Source organism: Syngnathoides biaculeatus, chromosome 16 (assembly GCF_019802595.1).
Source record: "Syngnathoides biaculeatus isolate LvHL_M chromosome 16, ASM1980259v1, whole genome shotgun sequence".
Classification (NCBI taxonomy): Eukaryota; Metazoa; Chordata; class Actinopteri; order Syngnathiformes; family Syngnathidae; genus Syngnathoides; species Syngnathoides biaculeatus.
The window spans coordinates 23246780-23256418 of NC_084655.1; positions in this window are offsets into that span (position 1 = coordinate 23246780).

Genomic DNA, 9639 nt, shown 5'->3' on the forward strand with positions numbered 1-9639 from the left:
AAATTAGCTTAAACCTCCCAAATATGTATAAGTCACACGTCTTCATTTGGGAAGCAAACTTAAAAATTGTAATAATTCAATGTCAAAAGTACCAGATCAGTAAAACCTTCCATCCATCCATCCATTTTCTTTGCCACTTATCCTCACGAGGGTCGCGGGATGTGCTGGAGCCTATCCCAGCTGTCAATGGGCAGGAGGCAGGGTAAACCCTGAACCGGTCGCCAAGCCAATCGCAGGGCACATGGAGACAAACAGCCGCACTGACAGTCACACCTATGGTCAATTTAGAGTGTCCAATTAATGTTGCAGGTTTTGGGGATGTGGGAGGAAACTGAATTGCCCAGAGAAAACTCAAGCAGACACGGGGAGAACATGCAAACGCCACACAGGCAGGTTCAGGATTAAACCCGGGTCCTCAGAACTGTCAGGCCAACGCTTTACCAACTGATCCACCGTGCCGCCACATTTTTTCATAACTATTATTTTTGCTCAATTTTTTCCATAAAAAATGAGTTGAAACATCCCAAATATGTAAAAGTCATACGTCTTCATTTGGGAAGCAAATTTAAACATAGAAATAATTCAATGTCAAAAGTACCGGATCAGTCAAACCATCCATCCATCAATTTTCTTTGCCCCTCATCCTCACGAGTGTCGTGGGAAGTGCTGGAGCCCAACCCGGGTCCTCAGAACTGTGAGGCCAACGCTTTACCAGCTGATCCGCCGTGCCGCCCAGTAAAAGCATCTTCTTCTTTTCCTTTCGGCTTGTCCCGTTAGGGGTCGCCACAGCGTGTCATCTTTTGCCATCTTAGCCTATCTCCTGCATCTTCCTCTCTTAACACCCCAACTGCCCTCATGTCTTCCCTCACCACATCCATAAACCTTCCCTTTGGTCTTCCTCTCGCCCCTTTGCCTGGCAGTTCCATCCTCAGCACCCTACCACCAACTTATTCCCTCTCTCGCCTCTGGACATGTCCAAACCATCCAAGTCTGCTCTCTCGAACCTTGTCAGCGAAACATCCAACTTTGGGTGTCCCTCTAATGAGCTCATTTCTAATCCTATCCGAGCGAGAACCTCAACATCTTCATTTCTGCCACCTCCAGTTCTTGTTTCTTCAGTGCCGCCGTCCGTCTCTAATCCGTACATCATGGCCGGCCTCACCACTGTTTTGTAAACTTTGCCCTTCATCCTAGCGGGGACGCTTCTGTCACATAGAACACCAGACACCTTTCGCCAGCTGTTCCAACCCCGCTTGGACCCGTTTCTTCACTTCCTTACCACACTCACCATTGCTCTGGATTGTTGACCCGAAATATTTGAAGTCGTCCACCCTCGCTATCTCTTCTCCCTGTAGCCTCGCTCTTCCCCCTCCACTTTTTGCATTCACGCACATATATTCTGTTTTTACTTTGGCTACTCTTCATTCCTTTCCATTCCAGTGCGTACCTCCATTTTTCCAACTGTTCCTCCGCCTGTTCCCTGCTTTCACTGCAGATCACAATATCATCTGCGCCCATCATGCTCCAAGGGGATTCCAGTCTAACCTCATCTGTCAGCGTATCCATTACCACTGCAAACAGGAAGGGGCTCAGAGCTGATCCCTGATGCAGTCCCACCTCCACCTTAAATTCCTCTGTCACACCTCACCATTGTTCTGCTGCCATCATACGTGTCCCGTACTATTTTAACATACTTAAAAAAGCATAGCGTAATTGATTTTAAAAATGGTGTCATCCTCTCTGTTTTAAAGCAAGCACATTAGAAATATATTTCCATTTAATGAACAGTCGTTACCATTGAATATAATATTCACGTCATATTTCTTAAGAGGAAAAAAAAATCATTGCGTTTGTCATCCATGTGAGCATCTTAACTGATTATAGCGATTATAAATAAAGACATTTCTCCATTTTACTCCACATTTTTGGCATGTAACCTGATTCATTTAAATGCTTACACGTGGCTTTTCGTAAGCTAAAAGCTATAATCACCAAAATTATTTAACTATGAGTTGCCTCTTCAATTCAAATACTGACAAAAACATATTTAAATAGATAGAGATGCTCTTTCCGAATCAAATCGGGCAACTCAGAGACTTCAAAGCAACACACGTAAAAATGTGCAGTTCCTAAAAATGTAGAGTTTAATATATATATAGATCTATTTATTTCTCACATTCTGATAAGGATAGCAGGTAGGCTTCAGAGTACACACCGTGTTCCACTTGATATGCGAAGCACAAGAGCAGGACGAGGTGGGGGGGGGGCTTAGGGTATTGGCGTTTGTCTATTGTAAAGGGGAGTTTCATCCACTGCCCCCCCAATATTGCTCCCACATCAGAGCTTAAAAACTAAACAAAATTGTCTAAACCGTAATTACGATACACATTGTCATTCATAAAAGTCGCGGCCATACTGCCCCCCCCCCCCCCCCCCCAAAGTGGACACAAAAACCCTCCCTCGGTGCATGCGTTTCCCGGAGCCTTCTTATTTTCATTTTGAGAAATGATCTTAAAATGTTCAGTAAAAGCCATCTGGTAGAAAAATGTGGGCAGGTTTTGATTGGGGGGGGGGGGGGTCTTGGAAAGGACGAGATTGTGCCTTGTTGTTGCGTAAGAGCAGCCTCGTGTTACGTGGAGAGGAACGCATGCGTGGAGACAGATGATGCACCAAAGTTCGACAGTAATACTTTTCTGATCATGTCCGTAACATGCCGGCAGCTCGCGTGGTCCAAAATGTGTCACATTCAGTCAGCCGCCCGCTAGATCCAAACACTGAAAATAAACTCTGTATTATGCCCCTGGTTCAAAATAAATAAATAAATAAATAAATAAATAAATAAACAACAACAACAACATCAACAAAGTGTGAGGGCACTTGCAATGTCGGCATAAAATCACCACGACTACCTAGAGAATAAATACCAGGAGCAGAAAAAGCTCCAGAAACAAGCGCACACACCGACGCATACCATACATCACTTTCATGCCCCTCCCCCTAAATAAATAACAAATAAATTAAATTATAGAAACAAGCGGCATTGATAAACTGTCGCCGTGCTTCCTTATTTTTTATGGTGACTTCTCCTTCTCTCATTCACCGTAAATTAAATGGTGCAGATAATAATAATAATTTCCAAAAAAAAAAAAGCTCAGCAAGGGACCTTTCCGACCTGTCAATCACTCGCACGATAATAGCCAATCAGATAGCCGCCTTGTCTGTCAACCCCTGACTTGACACGCCCCTGCCGCCATGTTGTCCCACAAGCAATGCTGGTTGCCAGTAGCGTGCGCTTGGAAAAGTTCATGTTACGAAGAAAATGGTCTGGATGTTCGAAGGTAAGTGAGGGAGAAGTATCTTCTCTGAGTTTGATTGAATTACTATCATCATAACATTGCAGGAGAACAAATTTCACTTTGTTAGCATATCACTGACCTGCCGAATGAAGTGTGTCATGTTTTATGCCGAATAGTCGGTTGGGTTAGTGATATGTAAATGTCATGCAAGAGGAATTTCTATTTCCCTATTTCTATCACATCAGACTTTTAAGACAGAGCACCGGGTTCGATTACGAGCCAAGTCAAATAAATACACCCACTTACTTCTAAAGACTCCAATGATATTACTCGTGATCTTTCCAAGTAAAAAGTACTCACCCTGCTTTACACGCGCAGTACGATTCCACTATTTTATCCTGTCGGATTTCAATATGAAGTTTGTGAGGCGTCAAACATTTTTAGTATCGATCGCCAACGTTTCGCTGTAACTCTGACATTGCGTCCCGCTCTATCCAAAAATCTTAATTCCGTGTACATATCCTTTGCGTGAAGTAGTTGAGACCTCTCTGTAGAACTCTCTTGGACAAGTCTGACGCATTTGCCAAAAAAACATACCTCAATATTATCTGAAATACGCGATAGAGAATCCACTTCAAACCTGTTCTGTTCAGTCGCCATTTTGGAAGCTTGTGGGACATGGCTAAGGGGGCGGAGCTTAAGGTTGCCATCGGAAAGGTCCATTTGGGGTAGCCCGTCTGTTTTAGGACGCCCGCTTCCATTACGATCGGGATCGTTCGGTGGAATTCCCTCGTGAGAATCTGTCAAACCCCAAAATGGCTGCTGCAAAGCAAAATGGCTGACTCGTTTTCACCAGAACGCGCGCACACGCAAAAAAATTGGTGAACTTAAAGATACGTCGAGGTCCTCCCCAAAAAGCAGCAGAAAAAAAATAACGATTCCTAGAAAAAAAAAACACATTAAAAACTACATCAAACTACAAATAATAGTAATAAGTAATGGCTATAATAAAGTAAATGGCTTCCTCTCAACTTTTAGACAGTTGGATGTGTAATAACTGTATAATTGCACTTAAGACATTTGATCTTTAAAAAAAAAATCTCATGTAATTAACTGTAGCAGTAAATAACGATGCAATGCCATGGCAAAAAAAAAAAAATCATTTTTACAGTTGAAACTTCCCACTTCTAAACATGCAGCAATATTAATAGAGCGTATTTTCAAATGGACGGAACTGATTGTAGCGCACGGATATAAATGAAAAAAATGAATCAATCATCATGGGTCCAAAATATCATCAAATTCTCTACAAGTGATAAATATCAGCACATATAGTGGAGATATGCCTTATACATATAGCTTTTCCTCTTAATTTACATACATATATATTTATGTACACTGCTTTTTGTATGTACAAGCGGAGGGGGTCAGGGGTCAGGGGTCGGGGGGGGGGATTGTTGATCCTGAAGCACTTGAACGCGGTTGCGCGAACAGACTGTAAAAAGGCAGCATGAAGACGTCCTCGCGCGCTAATTTAACCGCCATCTTTCCGGCGAAGGTCGTTTTGCTGATGTCGGCTCGGGCAGGATTGCGCCGCAAACATTCTCGTCATACTTTGCTGGTACAAAAATGTGAGCAAACGCGATTATTAAAACTACGAGAATTACGATAATGGACGTTAAAGCTCAAATCGATGCTTCCCGAGATAAGAAATGATCTGCAAGATGATTTAGAAATGAAATCGTAAAAGTTTTTGCTGCGACTGGAGGATGCTGGAACCTGTCACCCACTTTGGAAAAACAAACGCCTTCCTCAAAGAGAAGCCTCCATTTCTGCCCCCCCCCCAAAAAAAAAAAAGTCATGGCATCTGTAAAGCTGATGTTCACACAACCAGCTGGTAGAAATGACCCAAAGGGAATTTGGTGTGATCTCAAATAGAGAATTGGACGCTTCCTTTTTTTCCCTCAATCGGAAAATAATCTGCAGAGGGGAGCTGACATCTGTAAAGCTGACGTTAGAGGAAGGGGTTGGGGTAAACAGTTTAGCAACGACCTTGAAAGAAGCCCGATTACCAGTAGCTGCGATTTGACGGGCGCACGCGCCATCGCACTCGCAAATCTGCACAGTCGAGCACGAAAAATCGCGCGCGTAAAATTTGTTACGAGTAGAAATACATAGATAATGAAAGATGTCGCCTATTTTGTGTAGTTTTGACTAATGTTCCCTCTAAGCAGCGCCACTGATCTAGCGCGGTGATCAACAGCCTGACGTCGTTTTTTGTTTTTTTTTTTAACAAGGCTGCTGCTGAGCCTATTTCTACTTCCGAGTTTACCTGACACCGCCCCCCTCCGCTCTTAAAGGGGTACACTCTTAATTACAAACAGAACACACACCCGCAACTTTATATCCGCGGGCATGACCGACCACACCCGTACATTTTTCAAATGTGGGTGACTGCTGGTTACCCATTCGAACCAACAACCTCTCAAATGTGAGGCGGATGTGCGAACCACTAATACACTAATCTGTTCCACAAGAGTTTTAGAAAATATTTCAATTGTCTATTTTTGTATTTTGTTACGTACGCTTGCAGTTGGAGTTAAACAAAAAACGGAGAGTGCACTTTTGTGAGGAAATCATTTCAAGTCAGCATTGAAGCAAAAAAAAAGTATCACGTCCACGTCATGCTCAACGAAACTAAATCACATTGAAGGCAAACAAACATGAGAACTAATAGAGCACCGCGACATCAATCACAAAAGAAAAGAAAGAAGGAAAGAAAGAAAGAAAGAAATGAGCTGTAATCCAGTCTTTCCCCCTGAAGGCATCGTTTTGTCTCTTGTGGCATTTTGGTGTTTTTCTTTCAGTTCGGAACGCAGATTCTTGATTTTCTTCGTTTCTTTTAAATCGATGAGGCCGAGCGGATTGCCACCCCCCCCGCCCCCCCCCGCTTCGGGCCCTCGGCGAGGATGAGCGACGTCATAGAGTGGTCGCCAGTCGCTCCTCCTCGGGCGCGGCCTCGGACCTCCTGCAGGGGGCGCCGCTGAACTCGTCGATGAGGCTGTCCAGATTGACATTGATGGAGGGGATTTCGTAATTGAAGATGTCTAATGCGTGGCGGGTGAGTGAACGAGGGGACGACGACAAACGACACAAAATGGATGGCGATGAAGTGCAAAAAAAAAAAAAAAGGAAGAAGAAAGAGCAGAAATATTATTTTTCTGGTGCAGATAGTTCATAGGCAGATCTTTGAACTCAAAACAGGCACGTCGACCCTGATTGGCTTGGCGGAGAGGACACTGCGCCGCTTTTGTCCACACTGAAGTCCGCGAGGATGCGATAACGAAAATGGCCGCACAGCGACACGCTACTGCAGACTTTTGACGACAGGAGGCCAACACAAAGCCGACAAGATGTTGCACGGGCGTGATTTGGTTTTGCTTCTTTTCTTTTTTGTTTTTAGTGTGCGCATGAGAGACGCCAGGCGGACTTGGACGATGGACGCTCGTGTGCTTCTCAGTCCGAAGCAGGGGTTCTCAAACTGGGGTCCCCGGATCCGTTAGCATCCACGAACCATAATTTTTTCCCCGAAAAAAATGCTTTGAAACAAATGATCATTTCATTTTTAAAAAGTGCAAACCTATTTATCACCACTGCCAGCCAGAAACATCGTGTGTCTACGTATGGTCCAGTGAATATTTTGTTCACAAATTGACAAAGTTCCTTTCTTATCCATCCATCCATTTTCTTTTGCCGCTTATCCACACGAGGGTTGCAGGGAGTGCAGGAGCCTATCCCAGCTGTCAACGAGCAGGAGGCGGGGTACACCTTGAACTGGTCGCCAGCCAAACGCAGGGCACATCGAGACAAAAAGTGGCACTCACGATCACACCTTGGGGCAATTTAGTGTCCAATTAATGTTGCATGTTTTTGGAATGTTGGAGGAAACTGGAGAGCTCACCCGGAGAAAACCCACATAGACTCGGGGAGAACATGCAAAGTCCACGCAGGCGGGGCCGGGATCGAACCCCGGGTCCTCAGAAGTGTGAGGCCAACGCCTTACCGGCTGCGCCACCGTGCCGCCCTCATTTCTTAACACACTCAAAATAATATGAAAATATGAGTTTGCTCGCGTTGTCCGTTTCTGAGCTGGTCTCAAACGGCGCCGGGTAGAAAAAAAGTCGCACGAGGGCTCGGAAAGTCGCTAAATATAATAATCTTAATTGCTGAATTTGTTTCATTAACTTTGTTTCGTCAAGTGGCCGCTCTCTGTTCGCAGCCACGTTGTTTAGTGGAAGCCAGCTGGCGACGATCAATACCGCGTTCAATTCAACGGAATTTGGCTACTTTCTGTCAAACAGGGCGGGAATATTACTGAATAACGACAGCAGGCTCGCAAAATGAATAATTTGCACTTCTGTCGAACTCGCGTAAGGATGATGAGAGGGTCCTCTCCCTCTTGGACCCCAAAAGTTTGAGAACCGCTGTTCCGAACTCTCCCAGTACAAGCACTTCTGAGCTTCTCTTTGAAACTGATGGACTTGTGATGTGGTTTAACCCCCCCCCCCCCCAAAAAAAAAAAAAAAAAAGAGAAAAATAAAAAGAGCATGGATGAACTTCGCAAAGTGGCCATTACCGGTGCCCCCCACCCCCCCCCCCGCCCCCACGTCATACACCGGCGACTCTTTCCAGAACCTCCAAAGTCCAACGCAGATGGAGGTTGCAAAACCTCGGAATAAAAAAAGAATACATTTTTTTATTTTTATTTTAGCTAATATATCAAAGGAGAGGGGAAAAACACCACCCAAAGTCACGTGATATGGTTTTTCACCCTTGCTCGGTGCTTCACGTTATTTCTCTTTTGAGTATTTTTACTCATTTCTGCGAGTCAATAACAAATTGATAGAAGAAGCTCCAGAAATTCTAAACGTATTTGAAATTTGGAAGAAACCTGATTTTAATGTGATCTGAATTCCCGTTTGGTTGTTTTTCTTACTATTCACGCAGGGGATGGAAATCTCCAAACGTCAACCGAGGTTTTTACGAAGATTTGCCTCCAAAGGTAGGCCCAGCGTCCCATGTTCGTTTTTGGGTTTTTTTTCCCCCCTGCGTTGGACCTCGAAGGTTCTGCCGCAAAGAAAAGGACTCTCAGATGAACCTCGGTGAAGCGGCTGCAATGTGAGCGCGCTGCGGTGCACTCTGGGAAGTCCTCGAGCCATGCGCCGTGCGGTGCGAAGACGCAAGGGCGTCCGCCCTCTAAGAGGGAGGCGGGGGGTCTCGATACGGCCGGATTGTCGGGGGGCGGGGGCTGGCGCGTTTTGAGGCAGGCCGCAGGACAGCCCAGAGGCAGCCGCGGCACCGGGCCAGGCGGTGAAAGATGGAGCGCGTGGGCCGTGGGCGGTCTGGCTTACCCCAGCCTTGTCCCCCTCACACTTAGCCCACCACTGAAGCCCCCGCAAGGCCTCACACAGCTGCAGGGTACAAATAGTAGCGGGGGTGGGGGGGGGGAGGTCAGGTGGGGGTGGGGGACAAGAGAACCATTAAATAGATTAAAAAAAAAAAAAAAAAAAAAAAACACTTGCCATAGATTGCAGGATGAGCGCTGGATACTCTTTACGGGGGGGGGGGGGTGGGGGGGGGGGTGCAATTATTTCATCCCCTTTCGGAATTGCAAAGTTTGCTCGGTTACAAGGAAATTCATTGTCCAATTTTTACGGTACTTTATTCAGTATTATTATAAAAAAAAAGTGTGTGGAATAAGTAGAGTGAACCTCTGACTTCTCATCGTTCATTATTCACAAACTGTCCATCTCCCTATCTATCTATCTCTATCTATCTCTATCTATCTATCTATCTATCTATCCCTCTGTATCCATAATCCATCCATCTCTTTCTCTCTCCCTCTATCTAGCCATCTATCTATATATCCATCCCTCCCTATCCATCCATCCATCCATCCATCCATCTACAGTATCTTCCGATCCATCCCTCCCTTCCTTTCTCTCTCTATATATATCCCTCCTACCCTATCATCCATCCATCCATCTCCCTCTCCATCCATCCATCTCTCTTTCTCTCTAGCTCTCCCTCTATCCATCCATCTATCCCTTGCTCCCTCCCTTTTATGTATCCATCCATCCATCCCTCTTTCTCTCTCTCCATCCCCCCTATCTCTCCCTCCCTCTATCTATACACCCCCTCCCTCTCCATCCATCCATCCATCCATCTCTCTTTCTCTCTAGCTCTCACTCTATCCATCCATCTATCCCTTGCTCCTTCCCTTCCTATGTATCCATCCATCCATCTTTCTCTCTCTCCCTCCCTCTATCTATCCATCTATCTT